Below are 17,510 nucleotides of genomic sequence, written 5' to 3' on the forward strand. Positions count from 1 at the left end.
CAAAGTGGCTTGAGGCCATGGAAGATGAAATAAAATCTATGAATGCCAATAAAGTTTGGGACTTGGAAATAATTCTTAAAGGAGCCAAAATAGTAGGCTGTAAATGGGTGTACAAAACAAAACTTGACTCTCAAGGGAATATAGAGAGATATAAAGTGTGACTTGTGGCAAAAGGCTTTACGCAAAGAGAAGGGATTGATTACAACGAGACCTTTTCTCCAGTCTTATGTAAGGATTCCTTCAGAATCGTAATGGCATTAGTGGCACATTACGATTTAGAATTACATCAGATGGATGTAAAGACGGCATTTCTCAACGGGGACTTAGAGAAAAATGTTTACATAGCACAACCGAAAGGTTTTGTCATGGAAGGAAAAGAACAAATATGATGCCGCCTAAAGAAATCCATTTATGGATTAAAACAAGCTTCAAGACAGTGGTACTTGAAGTTTGATCAGACAATAAAGAATTTTGGGCTTAAAGAGAATGTAGAGGACAATTGTGTCTATGCAAAGTTTAAGAATGGGAAGTTTATCTTCCTTGTCCTGTATGTGGATGATATCTTATTTGCTAGTAGTGATGTCAGTCTACTACTAGAGACAAAGAAGTTTTTATGCTCAAAATTTGATATGAAAGATCATATTTTAGTATTTTAGTCTCTTTTGAAAATAATTTTTAGAAAAATACCAACGCCAAAACAATTTCTAAAAATAGACCATTTTTAGGCATCTTAGCACATGACGCCGAGGTATGAGGCTCGGCGTCGTGTCACTCCACGTCGAGGCACTGCCACGTCACGGGAGACCGGGGTCGTCGTCGACACGTTGGCGCATGGGTCCGAGATGTCGGCGTCGTGTCAGCCAACGCCAAGTGCCCAACATTGGTGTGGTTGGACTGAGCGCCGAGCTCTGGCCCCATCCGGAGCGCGGCCCAGGCGGCCCAACAAAGAACGGTGGCCCAGAAGCTCGGCGTTTGGTCACTTAACGCCGAGACTCCAGACCTCGGCGCGGCCCGACTCAACGCCGAGGTCTGCACCCTTTAGGCCACGCCGAGGCCCCTTCATCTTCTTCCCTCCCCTCCTCTATTCCCCCATGGCTCCCAAATCCCCCACGGCCCCCATGAAACTCTAACCTCCAAAATTGACCCCCGGTGCCCGGATCTCGTCTCCCGAAGCTTCCTCGAGGTAATGGTCCCTCCCCTCCTCCATTCTATCCGCGTAGATGTGCTTACATTGTCCCTAATCATTTGGAATCATGGTTGTTTGGTGATTTGGTATATTTGTGTTTGCATTTGCAAAATGTATGGCTTAGGATGATTGAGTGCATTGTTGTTTAACTATTATATGTGATGAACATGTTAGGTTAGTTTGGTTTCTAGTTATTTTGGTCATTAGGGTTATTTGTTTATTGTAGGTGTCATTAGGGTTAGTTATTTGTTGGTCATTAGGGTTACTATGTATTTTATTAATTTGTTGGTCATTACATTTCAATTTGTTATGACCAAGGCGTTTTCTTCGTAACGTTAGGATGCCAAGGCATGGTAAAGCTCGTATTCCAAGGTAATCCCAATGTTTATTCATTATCTGTGCAACAAATAGAAAACCCTAGGTTTAGGTTTGGTTCTCTGTTAATATGACTAAATTCTTTCAATTGTAGCTATGGTCGCCAGAGGGCAAATCCGTACGACCTAAAGCCTCTCCCTAAAGGTGTTCCTCGACCAATGTGCTTTTGTGGTGATCCTTGCAAGGTAGACATCTCTAAAGATGAGGAAACATATAGGCAGAGGTACTGGATGTGTCCCAATTATGCATGGGAACCTACAAAGCAACAACGCCGTGCATCGTTTGTGAGGAATTTTTATTTTGTTAATTAATTTTCTTGTGATATTAAGTATTGCTTATTTATTTGTTTTGTAACAATTTGTTTTTCTTGCAGACCGTTCCACCACTGTGTGACTTTGAGCAGTGGATTGACACTGAGATCAAGGAGTCGGACAAGCAGCGTCTAGAAGGCCTGAAGGAGTGGGATGCGGAGGTTAAGGAGAGGTTTGAGCAGAGATGCAGACTGGAGGCTATAGAAAAGGAGCATAAGGAAGAGGAGGAAAGGAGGCGTGTTGCTGCGTACCGGGCGGAGAGGGAGAAGAAGATTGAGCGTGTGCGCCGAGCGAAGGCAGCGATGGAGGAGAATCCCGATGCCGAGAGGAAGGGAAAGTGGTCTCGTTGCACTCAGTAGGTATTTGGTTCATTCACGAGCGATGTCATGTAGCCCTGGATTTTTTTACTATGTTGTAATGCATGCTTTTATTTCAGATGAACTTATTCCCTGGACTTTTTTTATTATGTTGTAATGCACTATGATTTTATTTCAGATGGTCTTATGCCATGTACTTCGTTAACTATCCGAAGACTGTAGTGGTACTATTTGTATCACTGAAAAGACTACTTGTGTTGTTGCAGTCACTGAAAGGGCTACAAGTACTGTTGCAGTCACTGAAAGGGCTACTAGTCTATTTGAAAACTCACTGAAAAGCCTAGATTCGTTTACTGTTGTATCTGTATATGCAATGAATTAATATCAGAGTGATGTACTGCATTTAGATGAAGTGACAAAACACAGGTGTAGCCTTTTCAGATGAAATGACCAGTCATGGTTGTAGGCTTTTCAGATGAAGCATCTAGCCTTTTCAGATTCAATAAATGAGTATGCACACATGTTTTTTGTCACGTAGCATTCATGGTGAACCTGCCTTCATCTCTATATATAGTGCTCCATGTCTTGCTCCACATCCACACAACTTGTTTTCTGGTTTAGTTTTAGCAAATGTCGAGCGGAGGTTCCTCGAGTGGAAAGGGTTTAGGTGGAGGGAGAGGAAAGGGGGTGAGGAAGGGACCTCCGATTGTGTGGGAGGGTTCTCTGGGTCCTGATTCTTTTGAAGAAGCAATAGAGGAATTTCCTTTGGAGAGGAAGAGTGACTTCACCCGTGAGAGACCTCTTAGATCATACGATAAGCGCATTGAAGATTGGCCAAAATGCCGCCACGGTTTGGATTGCGTTGTGCAGATGTACAACGACTGTGACGGTGGAGGCCGTCGTTTCTTTAGATGCCCGCGAGGATTTGTATTGCCTTTGAACTCTCTCCTTTTTTAGATTTGCATGTAGTTTCTAGTAGTACTTATTGGTAGATGGGTTTTCAGGATTCAAGCTGTCCAGATAACTGTGGCTTCACTAGATGGGTCGACCCTCCTCCTATCTATCCCCATCAACAGTACATCACATATCTACAGGGACGCATCTTTGACCTAGAGTATGGCCCTGGAAGTGGTAATAGGGACAAGTCAGACGACAACAACAGCAATGATGCAGAGGAGGCACTATGCAATAATCCGTACTGCGAGTGCACGAACCATAAGAAGGACGGACCTCCTTCTCCACCGCCACCGCCACCGCCACCACCACCATCTCCGTCAACTGGAGGATACTATGGGGAAGGCACAACTCAGTTCAATATGTGGGAGCATTATTAGGACCAACATTTATTAGTCAATCCGAATGTGGAATGCTTGTATGAGTTGTTCTTTTCAATCTCGTAAGGCATGCTAGGTTTAGTTTGCAACATGCCATTGTTAGTTTTTATGTGAGTGTGTTCCCTTTGTAATGTCTGTATCACTTGTTTCTTTCAATCCCCTAAGGCATGCTAGGTTTAGTTTGCGACATGCCATTGTTACTTTTGATGTGAGTGTAATCGTTGTGCCTCCGCTATTCATAAATTGCAGTTTACCTACCTCTAAGTTTCATGTACTATGGTTGATTCCCAAACTGAAAAAAAGATTTGAGTCTCTCTAAAAATAGGGGATTGAAATCGAACCAACAATCAGTTTTTCCTGCAGGAACAAATATACAAACATAAATATAACTTGTCTACTCTTATTAGTATAACTCGTGTTAGTCGAAGATGAATCGTTGAGAAAGATTTTTCATTTGAATCATGCAAATAGGATCGCAACATATACCAAATGGTTTGGGTCGGCGTTTACGTGTTGAGCTGAGGCTCAGTGTTGAGTCGGCCCACGCCGACCCTAGGGTTTGGGGTGTGTGAGGTGGGCTGAGGCTCGGCGTTGAGTCGGCCCACGCTGACCCTAGGGTTTGGCGGCCGTGTGTGAGGTGGGCTGAGGCTCGGTGTTGAGTCGGCCCACGCCGACCCTAGGGTTTGGCGGCCATGTGGTGGGCTAAGGCTCGGCGTTGAGTCGTCCCACGCCGACCCTAGGGTTTGGCTCGGCCTTCTGCGAGTTGGGCTGAGGCTAGGCGTCGAGGCGGCCCACGCCAACCCTAGGGTTTGGCAACGGCCGTGGCCCGGTTTGGGCCGAACCTCGGCGCTTAGTCGTAACACGCCGAGCTTGGGCACCTCGGCGCTTCGATGCAAGGGTTTCCAGTAAGTACCAGGGGTCGGCGTGAAATGACTAAACGCCGAGCTTGGGCACCTCAGCGCTTCGATGAAATGCTTTCCAGTACGTACCAGGGGTCGGCGTCAAATGACTAAACGCCGAGCCCCTGGGTTCACCAATATATCATCTCTTCTTTGCGTGCTTCATCCCCTTTGCGTCCCCTTCGCTAGCTCCCTGACTATCCTAACATGTCACCGTGGATCCAACAGAGGTTGATCGTAACATGGAGGATGGGGATGATGACACCCCTTCTTCCTTGTGAGTTGCGACGGAGGCCCTTAATAGCTGGAAACATGAAACATGGCGACGTTCCACACATTCACATAACACATGACCACACCGACAGACACATTCATTCAACATCCGTACATACAAAAGGTCCAACACATTAAGCATCCAACATAGTCCAACACATTCAACATCCAACATAGTCCATACATATGCTTCATCAATCAACAAACATAGTCCAAACATAGTACAAGGTCCAATGCATACATAGTCCATGCACAAAATAAAGCATATGAAGTCTTTGGATCTTTTATCGCTCCTTGTACCTTAACGTGGACGGCGAGCGTAACGCTTTCCCCTCCCAAACGGATAGGTACCTGGAGTGTACCTGTCCACTGGTCTGAGCGTCCTATGTGGACGTCCAGAACCGGAGGGGCCTTGAGTTCCTTGGGGCGCATCTCCAAGCTAGGACATGCCAATCTCATCATACTCATGATCATACTCTCCCTGTCCTTCATCAACTTCATCATCATAATGACCATGTCCTTGACCACCCTCTGCAGTAGTTGCTGCACCATGTGAAGAAGAAGTCCTGCCACCATGTGCACCATGTGAAGATGAAGTCCCTCCAACATGTGCAGTAGAAGGTCCAGCACCAAGCTGTTGTGGGACTGCCACATCCGGGGAACGTCTACATCCAAGGCGTGCAGCTACCTTTCGTAGGCGATGCATGGCACGCTGCATTTTGAAAGCACTATTAGTAAGTGGGGTTGGTCGCAAAACTATATAAAGATGTAACATCAACTGAATGAGAGAAGACTACCTGAATGTGCTGTCGTAACATGGAGGCCTCATCAGGATCACCCACAGGAATCATCAATGCCCTTCCTTGGTCGGCCACTGTCCTCATTATCTCCATGCTCTATGCAACAAAAACAATAATTTAAGTCTCTATCACAGTAAAGACCTCAAAGATTGAAATAGTTGTATCACTTACAGCTCTGGCTAACGCAGGGGCGATCTCAACTTGCCTGCCTTCTCGGGTAGCTTGGTCATATGGGTTGTTGCCCTCATCCTCGCTCGCAATGTCAGCAATGTCTTGCTCCGTCCAAGCGGGCCTCAATTGAAGCCTTGTTCGTTGACCAAACCAAACAAGGTAATCATGGAATGCCTTGTCACGATGGACAGCGTGGATGCCCATGTTGTTCTGCTCCATCAACATCCACTCATCAATGTAGCGCTGGTGCTCCAGCTGCCAGTTGGTGATCTTCTTATTTTTTGTCTGTTGAACCTACAAATTTTACACCAAATCGGCAATATGAAGGCCTACTCAATGATTCTTTCATGTGAAACGAACAAAATATTGTATGTTACGTACTTGTGGAGCTACCAACCGGTGGAGAAATCATCGGGCGGAGAAGGCTGCAGCCTACCAAACTACCGTGCTACACGGTGAGGGAGATGGTACTCAACTGCATAGAAACAAATAAGGGGGGTCCTCATCATCTAGACGTCCTCGTCTGCCATGCACAAGGCGCTCAAGTTGAGATCCGTTACTTGCCTCCGCCGATATGGGCTCCATTGAACCTGTACACAATGTTGTCATCAACTAGTCGACGCTCAATTTGTGCACATATCCTCGATTAGGGCAAAAGGGTGGGAAACTTACATGCTGTGGCAAAAGGGTGTCCAGCTCATTGGTGAAGCTGATGTACGCGTGGCGTGACACATGGTATGTTCCGTGGGCTCGCTCGTAGAGGTGTGCCACGGTAGGGGCGACAACTGCGTCTCCTTGAGGAAACCAAGGTTGTGGGGGATCAAGCTGATGCGGTCTCCCAACTGGAAGCCTCTCCCACATCCAAATCTGCAAAAAAAGAGTGGAAACATGAATGTTAATCACTTTTGTTAAGAAAAAACATTGAATTGTAGTGGTAACTTGTACAACTTTGCTTTATTACCTGCAACAGTGTGATGCAGCCTGACATTGTAGCGTGCGCGCCTCTAGGACGGCAGCAAGCCTCGCAAAGCTGACGGTATAGGAAGGCAAGTATAGCCGAGCCCCAACTCCTATTACCGGCATCCTCCCAGTTCAAAAGGCACGGGATGTACATCCAGGACGCCGTGTCTCTAGTGCCATTAGGGAAGAGAACCATACCTAACATGTGGAGGACGTAGGCCCAACAGTAGTATGTCACGGTCTCGGCGTCTACATTGGGTGGGCACTCCCGAAACTGCTGACGAAGCCACCTCAGGGACACCCCACTGCTGCGCCGTTTCTTGCCAGCCTCAACTGCCGCTAGGGGCCGTCCCAAGAAGTGCTCAACCCGCTGCTGCCATCCTTCAGACTCCGTGTCTCCTGTCACTGGGAATCCTTGGATTTTGACTCCAAGGATCATGGCAACGTCCTCGAGAGTGACCGTCATCTCCCCGCATGGTAGGTGAAAGTTGTGTGTCTCCGGACGCCACCGATCTATCAACACCGTCAGCGCCGCTGGGTTGAAAGGTGGCGTGCCTCGACGACAAACACGAGCAACGGTAGCAAGGTTCGCCAGCTTCAGGAGGGGTGTGTACCTCTCGTCGTAGACCATGGTCGTAGAGGCCTCATGTGTCATTGGCCTCAGCACATTCAAAACCTGCAAAAAAAACAAGCATGAAAAAGTATTAGTTCATGTCACTTTATAAAGAGCATGGACTATAGAGCAAAACATGAACAATGCAGTGTTTTCATACGAATTGTTGAATATACCACTCCGTTCTCGATCCTCCGAGCCCGGTGGTGCTCATCGAACCTTGGATCAAGAAGGGGGAACCGATCCATCCTGCAACATAAGCAATGCCAAACCATTAGTAACATAAAAATAAAAAAACAAAAGTAAACCAATGTACCATTACACAAAGCAATTCTAGTAGCTAGCTTGATGGATACCTGTTGTCTAAGTAGTTCAGGACATTTTCTCTTATTGTGGCCCGGCTTATGGCAACCAGAGCAACGTCTCTTTTGGGTGTCCTCTACAAAATGTCTCCCAACCTTACTCGTGGTTGATCTACCTTTCGTGGCTCGGTCCATGTCCATCCTGAACCGCTTCCGCCGCCTAGGTCCTCTACTCTTCCAGAGTAAACCAAGATCAGCCACATACTTGGGGCCATCATAAGTAGGCCATTGACTCTCGTCAAGGAATGGCTCGAACTGAGGATTCCAGGTGCTCATTAGGTTCCTCAAAGAGAACTCCGCGGCCATACGGGGAGGGACCTCAGGGTCAACACGTCTAAGGCGACAGGCTGTAATCATGTGGGAGCAAGGCCTATGGTATATGATCGGTTTTCCACATGTACACTTGTTCTCATTGATCACTACTTTATGTTTTCGAGCACCCCGGTCTTCACCACCAATGTTAGTTCCGCCACCCTCTAGAATCTCATATCCATGGTTGATCGGATCGAAACATGAACCTGTCTGTCGTTTAGACTTTTTCTTTGAGAAAGCTAGTTCCTGAGATGCTAAAAGTGGCCAAGCTTTGCCTGCTGTCCATAGAGACCTCGCATGCTTCTTCCTCGAAACGAACCAAGAATTCAACTTGTAGAAGGTGAATGAGGCAATAGCAGTCACAGGCAGACCACGACAACCTCTTAGAAGGCTATTGAACATCTCTGCCATGTTACTAGTCATGAAGCCCCATCTCCAACCACCCGTGTCATATGCAAGTGACCACTTATCCTTCGACGCCATCAACTCGCTCAAGAATTGCCTACCATCAACATTTGTGGCTAACTTCAGGGCATCTAACTTGTCTTTGAATAATTAAACCTCTTGCTGCCTGCAAACCTCCTCAAATAATTTGAAGTTGTCCTTTGTGTGATCACACCTTATAAGATTCTGAGCAAGGTGTCTGGTGCACCACCGGTGATGTATTTGGCCGTAACCAGGAATCTCTTGTTCTACGGCATTTAGAATGCCAGCATGCCTATCGGATATCACACAAACATCACGTCCCAGACCAATTACCACTTGTCTTACTAGCCTGAGAAACCAACACCAACTATCCGTGTCCTCCTTCCGAACAATCGCAAAGGCCAATGGCACAAGCTGGTCCTCTGCATCTGTCCCAATACAAATAAGCATTATGCCTTCAAATTTCCTTGTAAGAAAGGTCCCGTCAATTGAGACGACGGGCCTGCAATGCTTGAATGCTTCGATGCTCTGCTCGAACGCCCAAAATGCCCTTCCAAATACCTAGCTACCATTCCTTGTTTCACCCTCCTTAGGTAAATACTCGAAGTGCATCCCAGGATTTACGGCCCTCATTGCGTTCAACATTACAGGGAGGCGCTCATAAGCTTCTTCCCAATTTCCAAATATTATTTCCAGTGCACGCTGCTTTGCCCTCCATGCTTTCCCATACTTGACATAGTAATTATACCGTTGGAAGATGATCTCAACCAACGCAGACACCGTAATGGTTGGCATATGCTTCACCACGGGGCATAATTGCCTTGCAATGAACCTAGAATTGAGCTGCAGATGGTTCTCTTCTGCCTCAGCAGTGGCACAAACATGTGGTTGCTTCACTGAGGTAATCTTCCATTTGCCTGCCTTCGTCTTCCTAGCACATACTCTCCAACCACACTGTTGTTCTTCACAAGCAACAGTGTACCTCTTCTCCTTGAATGAATTGATGACCCTAAAAGGTCGGTTGTGTACAATGGAGTACTCTTGCAACCATGATTTCAACTCATCCATGGTAGCAAACAATATGCCCTTCCGTATGATGAGGCAACCGCTAACATCAGGCACAGTTGTATCACTTGGCCCACCATCAGCTACTGCCCTATGACCATGGCTAAGGTCCTCGAAATCACCAACTAGTGAATCTCTCCAAGGCAAGACCCTAGACAATATCTCTATTTCCCTTAAATTCAGACGACCAACAGGGCGATCGTCATCAGAGTCTTCGGCTATCTCCTCTACGAAGGACTCATCATCTCCAGCTATCTCCATGTCAAAACGGTTCGTAGCCCTAGCATCACCAAAGTCTTCTTCACTACTAAGATCATCTTCGTCGCTAAGCTCATCCTCAATAGAAAAGTCTCCGCTAGCGTCGTCCAAACCTTCTTCTGCATCAACAATTACATAATCATCATCCTCTTCATCACTATCATGATTGTCCTCACCATCGGCAACCGGATTCTCTTCCTCATCTCCACCGTAGCCTAGTTGTGTGACAAGTATTTCTTCTTCAGGCAAAGGACCATAACCTATGTGAGCGGGGGAAGATGGCCATGCTTCAAAGTTATCATTTCCTAAGCCGGACTCCTTACTTACTACTAAATCCAAAGATCGCACTTCTGAGGCCAATACAACTGCCTTGTAATCATTCCATTCAGACTCGTTTGTAATTTTGAGCAACCGCTTGATCCGAGGACCCTTCGACGACCCAACATCTATGACACCTTCAAACTGAACATGCACGTCTCCTTCATTCCAGCCTAACTTAATCTTCACTCGCTCCACTAACTGGGTCAAAGATGGTGTTTCAGAAAAAAATCAACAACTCCTCACACATGTCCAGAAATTCTAAACTATCATCTCTTGTCCTAACAATACGGCCTCCATGATGCAACCTCACTAATTTATCCATCTACAGCCATCACACAACAAGTAGTGTAACATATGAATATATTTCAATCCAATAAGTAGAAACTAAAATATATCATTTCATCGTTTTTCAACCCCAACAACATAATCATTTCTAGTCATAACAAATTGAAATGTAATGACCAACAAATTAATAAAATACATAGTAACCCTAATGACCAACAAATAACTAACCCTAATGACACCTACAATAAACAAATAACCCTAATGACCAAAATAACTAGAAACCAAACTAACCTAACATGTTCATCACATATAACAGTTAAACAACAATGCACTCAATCATCCTAAGCCATACATTTTGCAAATGCAAACACAAATATACCAAATCACCAAACAACCATGATTCTAAATGATTAGGGACAATGTAAGCACATCTATGCGGATAGAATGGAGGAGGGGAGGGACCATTACCTCGAGGAACTTTCGGGAGCCGAGATCGTGGCACCGGGGGTCGATTTTGGGGGTTAGGGTTTGGTGGCGGCGCGGGGGAGAAGAGAAACAGAGGGAGGCCGGCGGTTTCAGAATGAAGGGAGGAAGAAGAAGGGGCCTCGGCGCGGCCTAAAGGGTCCAGGACTCGGCGTTGAGTCGGATCACGCCGAGGTCTGGAGGCTCGACGTTAAGTGACCCAACGCCGAGCTTCTAGGCCACCGTTCTTTATTGGGCCGCCTGGGCCGCTCTCCGGATGGGGCCAGAGCTCGGCGCTCAGTCCGACCGCGTCGATGTTGGGCACTTGGCGTCGGCTGACACGACGCCGACGTCTCGGACCCACGCGCCAACATGTCGACGACGACCCCGGTCTCCCATGACGTGGCAGTACCTCGGCGTGGAGTGACACGACGCCGAGCCTCATATCTCGGCGTCATGTGCTAAGACGCCTAAAAATGGTCTATTTTTAGAAATTGTTTTGGCGTTGGTATTTTTCTAAAAATTGTTTTCAAAAGAGACTAAAATACGAAAATTAGTCCATAATTTACGATTAATTAACGAGACGAATCTTATACATAGAATATTTATACATAGAAAATTAGTCCATAATTTTTAGACATATACATAGAATATATAATATTCTATGTATATGTCTAAAAATTATTTTTAGACATATACATAGAATATTATATATAGACTAAAAAATAACTAATCGTAAAGTTTGCGACTAATTAACGAGACGAATCTTTTAAATCTAATTAGTCCATAATTTGACAATGTGATGCTACAATAACACATGCGCTAATAACGGATTACTTAGGTTTAATAAATTCATCTCGTGGATTCCTGACAGATTCTATAATTTGTTTTACACTCAATGTGACACCAAAAACTTTATATCCTGAATTTAAACCAGACCTATAAGCGAAAGATGCATTCGATGTGACACCCAGAACTTTATATCCTGAATTTAAAGCAGGCCTACAAGCGAAAGATGCAAGACAGAAATCAAACAAACGCAGGGTAGCAAATGCTACTACACCACTTCTCAGGACTGAATTGTGGCAAGAGCTAGTTTTGCAAGAGGCTGAAATGGTCAAGGCAAGATCAGTCCAGAGACGATGAGCCTTCAGCTCTCAACAGAGCAGCCTGCACTTGAGGTGTCTGGACTTGTCCTGCCCTGGCTATCCAGGTATACCATACTACTCCGGATGCCCTGTCCTACATGTCTTTGGTTCCGAGCTCCACAAACCAGAGCATTTTGTTTGCAGAGGAATCCGACGCAGCCGCAGTTACTCAAGGTTCAGCCGAAAAGGAGCGCGCGCCCACGAAAGTCATTACCGCAGCGAGGGCGCGAGGAAGTTTCGAATGCTAGTTCACTCACCGTCGTAATCGTCCGGTGCGAGACGACTTTGCAGAGACGACGGGGTAGGGGAGGAGGAGGAGGAGGGGGAGGGGGAGGGGGAGGGGGAGGGGGAGGGGGTTGGCTTGGAGGAGGAGGAGGGGGTTGGCTTGGAGGAGGCGCCGGAGGCGGAGGCGGAGGCGGAGGCGGAGGAGGAGGGGGTTGGCTAGGTTCGTCGCCGGGGCAGATGTCCTGGAACACGGGCAGCCTCCTGGTACGGCGGCTGGGGCCATGCAGCCACTCGGTGAAGATTGCGTCCTCCTCCGCAATCGGGGGCCACCAGAACGTCGGCACACGCGCCAACGGCACCGGCTGGGACGGACGCATCTTGGGCTACTCCGGCTGCTTGGGCGGCGACGACGAGCTCCCTTCGCCGGCCGGCGGGGACTTTATGGTGACCCTGGATGGTACCGTCTGCTCCGGCGGCGTTGCCTCCGGCTGCCTGGGTCCTGGGGGGTGGCGGATGGTGACGCCGGGCGGCGGATAGAGTCCTTAGGACCTCCTGGGGATGATCATGGTGGTGACGCCGGGCGGCGGGTAGAGCGCAGGTGACCCGTACAGTTGCACTCTCAGTCCGGCACCGAATCTCGGTCCCACACACGGCGGCGGGGTCGGCGGGGGCACCCAGATGGGGCACTCCGGTCCGACCTGCAACAGCTGGAAGTTCCTGTTCGGGAGGATGCGGAAGCCCGGCGGCGTATGGAAGTTGAAGGGGTAGGGGAACTCCGGCCCCTGCTGGGGCTGGATCTGGATGTTGGGCGGACCCGACACCTTGCCATTGCCCTGGCGCTGGCTGCCGGCTCGAGGATCCTGCCTGTAGAAGAAGCACACAAATGTATGTGAAACCTCGTGAAAAGAATCAGAACCAGAGATTATTTTTATCAACCGAAAATGGCATCTGTTGACGTTGGTTAAGAGCACATCACATATGAGCAATCATAGATGCAGCAGATAGTAGCATCATCCCGCACATTTTCATCTCATTTTTCACTCGAGGTGGTGTTTAAATTTAAAGTTTAGGATGTTACATCGGGATGTCATTTCGGATAGTAATAATAAAACAAATTACAAAAGTCCTCAGTAATCTCTTAGAACGAATTTATTAAGTCTAATTGTTTCGTCATTAACGCATGTTTACTGTAGCACCATATTGTCAAATCATGAACTAATTAGGCTTAAAAAATTCGTCTCGCAAATTAGTCGTAATCTGCGCAATTAGTTATTTTTTAATTTATATTTAATATTACATGCACGTGTCCAAACATCCGAGACGATAGGAAGTAAACTTTAGGTGGAGAAACTAAAAACTTGCAGGTAACTGAAATCATTGCCAAGCAAAGCACTGTGTGGTGTATGTGACAAAAATTGAACGTCTGTATTCAGGCAGCAGAAAGAAGAAACAGTATTAAGGTTGCAATAAACAGTTGTGACCGGCATTAGCCTGATGACCGAACTACATCTGCACATGCAACACTTTCTTTTTTAGCATCATAGTGCCAGAAACAAAAGAATGAAGTTCAATTTTATGTCCGCGAAAACATTCTTGCTAATTTGCAGCCACATATATGAGGAGTGTCGTAATTGTACGGTAGTTGATCTCTAGATTGTGTACAACTTCTGTTTATTTATACAGTTTAAATGCATCACTGGTAACATAATCTACCAGTGGAATTATCTACTGAAAACAGAAGCTAAAGCTGAACTCTCTTATGGAAGTATGGAATTCCCAATAAAATTCGTCTTTGAGATGTATATTTTACAATATCAAAACAAATATATGAGATGTAGCCTGAAAATACATTGAACTATAACAAGAACAGATAGGATGAAGACTTATTCATTGCTGACTTCTGTTGAAAGGAACATCATTTATGTCAGTGGCTCAGTTCTTATGTCTCTAGTTCATTCAGATGTCTGTTCATTGGACAACCCCTAAGGGTCAATTTATAAGCTCTGACACAATTAGGGACTAAGAACAAACCTAGTGATATCAGGTTAATCAATTGATTCAATTCAAAGAATCATAAATGTTTGTTTTCCATCATAATGTAACAGCAACTTTGGCAATCGCGCATTCAACTGAACTTAACAGCCGATTCGTCCTCTGAGATAACTACCAGACATAAGCATAGGAAAAGGAGACAGCTACTACTCAGGCTTATGTAAATGGCTTCATGACAGGTGAACATGCAATCCACAAGACAAAATGTGATTCGAAAGAGCTTAATCCCTACTCACTACTACTATTTCAGTAACAGGGAAGAACCTTGTGAAAGAAAGCAACAGTAAGATGTTAGATGTGTTTGCCTTGTTGTCTGAATTTACGCAGCAAGAGTATGCCCCAATAGTGCTATCAGACTACTTCATAATTTTAAGAAACAAATACAGTTACAAAATCATGCAGGAGATCATCTATCATTTGATCTAAACCTCATGAATAAATACAAATGGCCCCAGAAATATTTACCTCATAATATCTGTTGTTCCTTGGGGCATACATCCTACGATGTCCCTCCCTCTGGGGAAACTGAAGAATTGAATGAAAAACAGAAATGATTGATCAGTTTCTGCATATTTGAGTGCTGCCATATTCCTCTCGAGTCTCAGTAGTTCTACTTCCTCGATTTTATTCACGATTCTGTCCCTATTAATTATTGGTGCCAGAGCACGGATTTGCTAAGAGTGAGAAGATTTCCCTCCACCCACAGTCCTCTTCTTTTCTAAACAGTTCAATTATCCCTTCATTTAAGTTGGTATGGTAAATTACAGGAGCATTTCTATTCAGCACTGGTGGGAATACAAATACAAAAAAAAAAGCACCAAATACAACGAAACAACTTTCAGATACAAAAATAAACGGCAATGTTTCCTTCTAAGAAAAATAATGAGCAAATGCGGAACATGCATGTCTTCTAATTAGCAGGTCCGTGTCTTGATGAATGATATATGGCTCTAATCAACAAAAGGAATCGGTTACAGCCTTATAGGTTATCTTTGTACCTCACGTGATTGAATATTCAGTCATGTCTGTAAAGTAGTTTAGACCACTTATGCAAATGTAGTCCAGTAAATAACAACAAATCGGTTTCCTATACCTGTTTTGCGAGCACCTAATAAATGCTATTCAGAGTAATAGTAAACCGATGACTTATCACTTTCCTTTCCCTACAAATGACTAGCAAATTGCACCCTCAAATGTAGGCATAAGAAATTCAAAGTAAAATAGTCTGAAAATACCAAATTCTACGCTACAGATGTAGCCATATGAAATCAACGCATGAACTAAGTTTCGTACATGATCTACCAATGCAGTTTGGTAAACAGTTTCAGCTAAATGGCACTGAGAATTTGACTTCATTTTCAAACTCACGTCAAACATGCAGCATAATCCGCTTTAACAAAACGCAGTCGTCCAAATAATGTATCAATACCATTAACCCACGTTATCCTGCTTATAATCCCGTATATCACCACAACACATCACCAATTCACCCCCAATACAGGTACAGCGTGTGCCCGAAACGTTTATGAGATGAGATCACAATTCACAAGTGGCTAGCGAATAATTACCTGATCATTGGAGGCACTGCGCCTGCCGCCGCTCCCACCTCCACTGGAGCCCTGAGAGCCGGAGGAGATCAAAACGAGGTCGAGGTCGCTGATGGAGACCCTGTTGCTGGGCCCGTTGTTGTCGACGGAGGTGGAGCGCCTGGCGCTGGAGGAGGTGCCCAGTCCGTTGTTGTCGACGAGAGAAGCGGAGCGCCTGGTGCCGGAGGGGGTACCTGGTTCGTTGTCGTCGTCGAGGAGCTCACCCTCCATGATGATGGTGCTGTCCGTTGCCACCGGGGTGGCTAGGAGGAGCACACCCTCCAGGTCGAGGTGTTCGCCGAGCGGCCCCCATTCCCGTCGCTGCCGCTGCCGCTGCTGCTGCCGCGGCCATAGCTTCTCGGGGTGGCGCAGTCGTTGCTGGGGTCCATCTCTGCATTCGAGGAAGCTGATTAGCGTTGCAGATACCATATTCTCGATATATTTCGGAAACCAAAATTTGGCAAAACACGATAACGGATTGCGAGCAAAATGACGCACAAACACACGGAAACTGCAGAGCTCGGAATTCGAATTGGATCGTGCAATCGAGAGCAGTGAAAACAGGGCACGGAGCTCGAACGCGTTCGCGTAGTCGCGCCTGCTTGAACTGCTCTGATTTCGTAGCAGCACTGCATGAAATCGGAAGTTTCGAGGGAAACTCGAACCATCGAATCATCCAGTGGAGCCTCGCGCACGAACCCCAACTCCCCAAGTATCATCAAATACCAGGAATCACAGAAAACTGATCGACTACAAATCCAAACAAGCACTACAAACACAACGGTTACCTCGAAGCATCGGAACCAAGTAGTCCGAGGATCATCCCAAAATTCAGGCGAAAACGCAAGCATTCGAATCGGGAGGATGCTGCGGTGATCGAGCAGAGCGCGTACCGGGGATTCGGCTACCCGATCGTAGAATAGAAGCTATTGAAGGCGCTCGCTCTGTCTCTCTCTCCGCCTCGACGCACTTGAGTCTGCCTGATCAACGGGAACAGAAGAGACCAGAGGATTGGGAAGGGAGAATGCGACAGCAGAGGAGGCGGGGGTTTAAATACGCGAGGTGGGCCGTGGCCCGTGGGCGTTGGGTTGCCTGGCTGCCTGGCTCGCTGCCTCGCTGTCGGCGTCGGGTCTGCTTTGCTTGGGGTTTAAATTTCGAGACCCAGGCCAGCGCTAATCATGTAGTTGGGTTTTGTTTATTGGGCCAAAAACTTATGGGCTTAGTGGGGGCCCAACCAGAGAGATGTAACTGTAGCCTCTTACCTTTTGTTTTGCTAACTCCTTTCCCCCTTTTTCCGGCTATAGAGGGAAAACTTCTTCCCTTTTTCTCTTATTCTTTTCAAAAGGGTAGAAATACTTTTCCAAGGATAGAAACTGCCAGAGAAAAGATGTAAAAAGAAGAAAATTACCATTCTTTGATGATTCGACCAAATCGCTTGGTGGGAAAGGATCTTTGTTGCCCATCTTCACCGTCACCAGAGGTTGTGATTTTGAATACCTCTGGCGGGACGAATCGTTGGCAATCGATGGTGGTGATGCAGAGCCTTAGCAATGGCAACGCCGAACACCAGAGGACAGTGGCGAATCTAGCCCGAGAATTGGCCTAGGGCGGACTTATACTCTAAAATTTTCGCTACCAACGACAACTTATGTTTTGGGTACAAAATTTCGCTACCTCTGTCGCCTTCGCCGCTTCCGCCCTTCGGCTCCAACTCCGACATCCTCCTGGGGGTGGGATACGGTGCCGGGCCAAGGGGACCTAGGGCGGCC

At 46.4% G+C, this 17,510-nt stretch overlaps 2 long non-coding RNA genes across 2 annotated transcripts; both read right to left on the minus strand.

Moving 5' to 3' along the window:
* Nucleotides 1-4,772: 4,772 nt before the first annotated feature.
* LOC136539776 (uncharacterized) lies at nucleotides 4,773-5,530 on the minus strand. The gene is made up of 2 exons (XR_010779771.1): nucleotides 5,493-5,530; nucleotides 4,773-5,407 (listed from the first exon to the last, which is right to left on the minus strand). It is a non-coding gene; the product is annotated as an uncharacterized lncRNA (long non-coding RNA).
* A 1,341-nt stretch (nucleotides 5,531-6,871) lies between these two features.
* Nucleotides 6,872-7,715, minus strand: LOC136539777 (uncharacterized). The gene is made up of 3 exons (XR_010779773.1): nucleotides 7,596-7,715; nucleotides 7,400-7,488; nucleotides 6,872-7,302 (listed from the first exon to the last, which is right to left on the minus strand). It is a non-coding gene; the product is annotated as an uncharacterized lncRNA (long non-coding RNA).
* Between the last annotated feature and the right edge of the window lie 9,795 nt (nucleotides 7,716-17,510).

This window comes from Miscanthus floridulus, chromosome 2 (assembly GCF_019320115.1).
Source record: "Miscanthus floridulus cultivar M001 chromosome 2, ASM1932011v1, whole genome shotgun sequence".
Lineage (NCBI taxonomy): Eukaryota > Viridiplantae > Streptophyta > Magnoliopsida > Poales > Poaceae > Miscanthus > Miscanthus floridulus.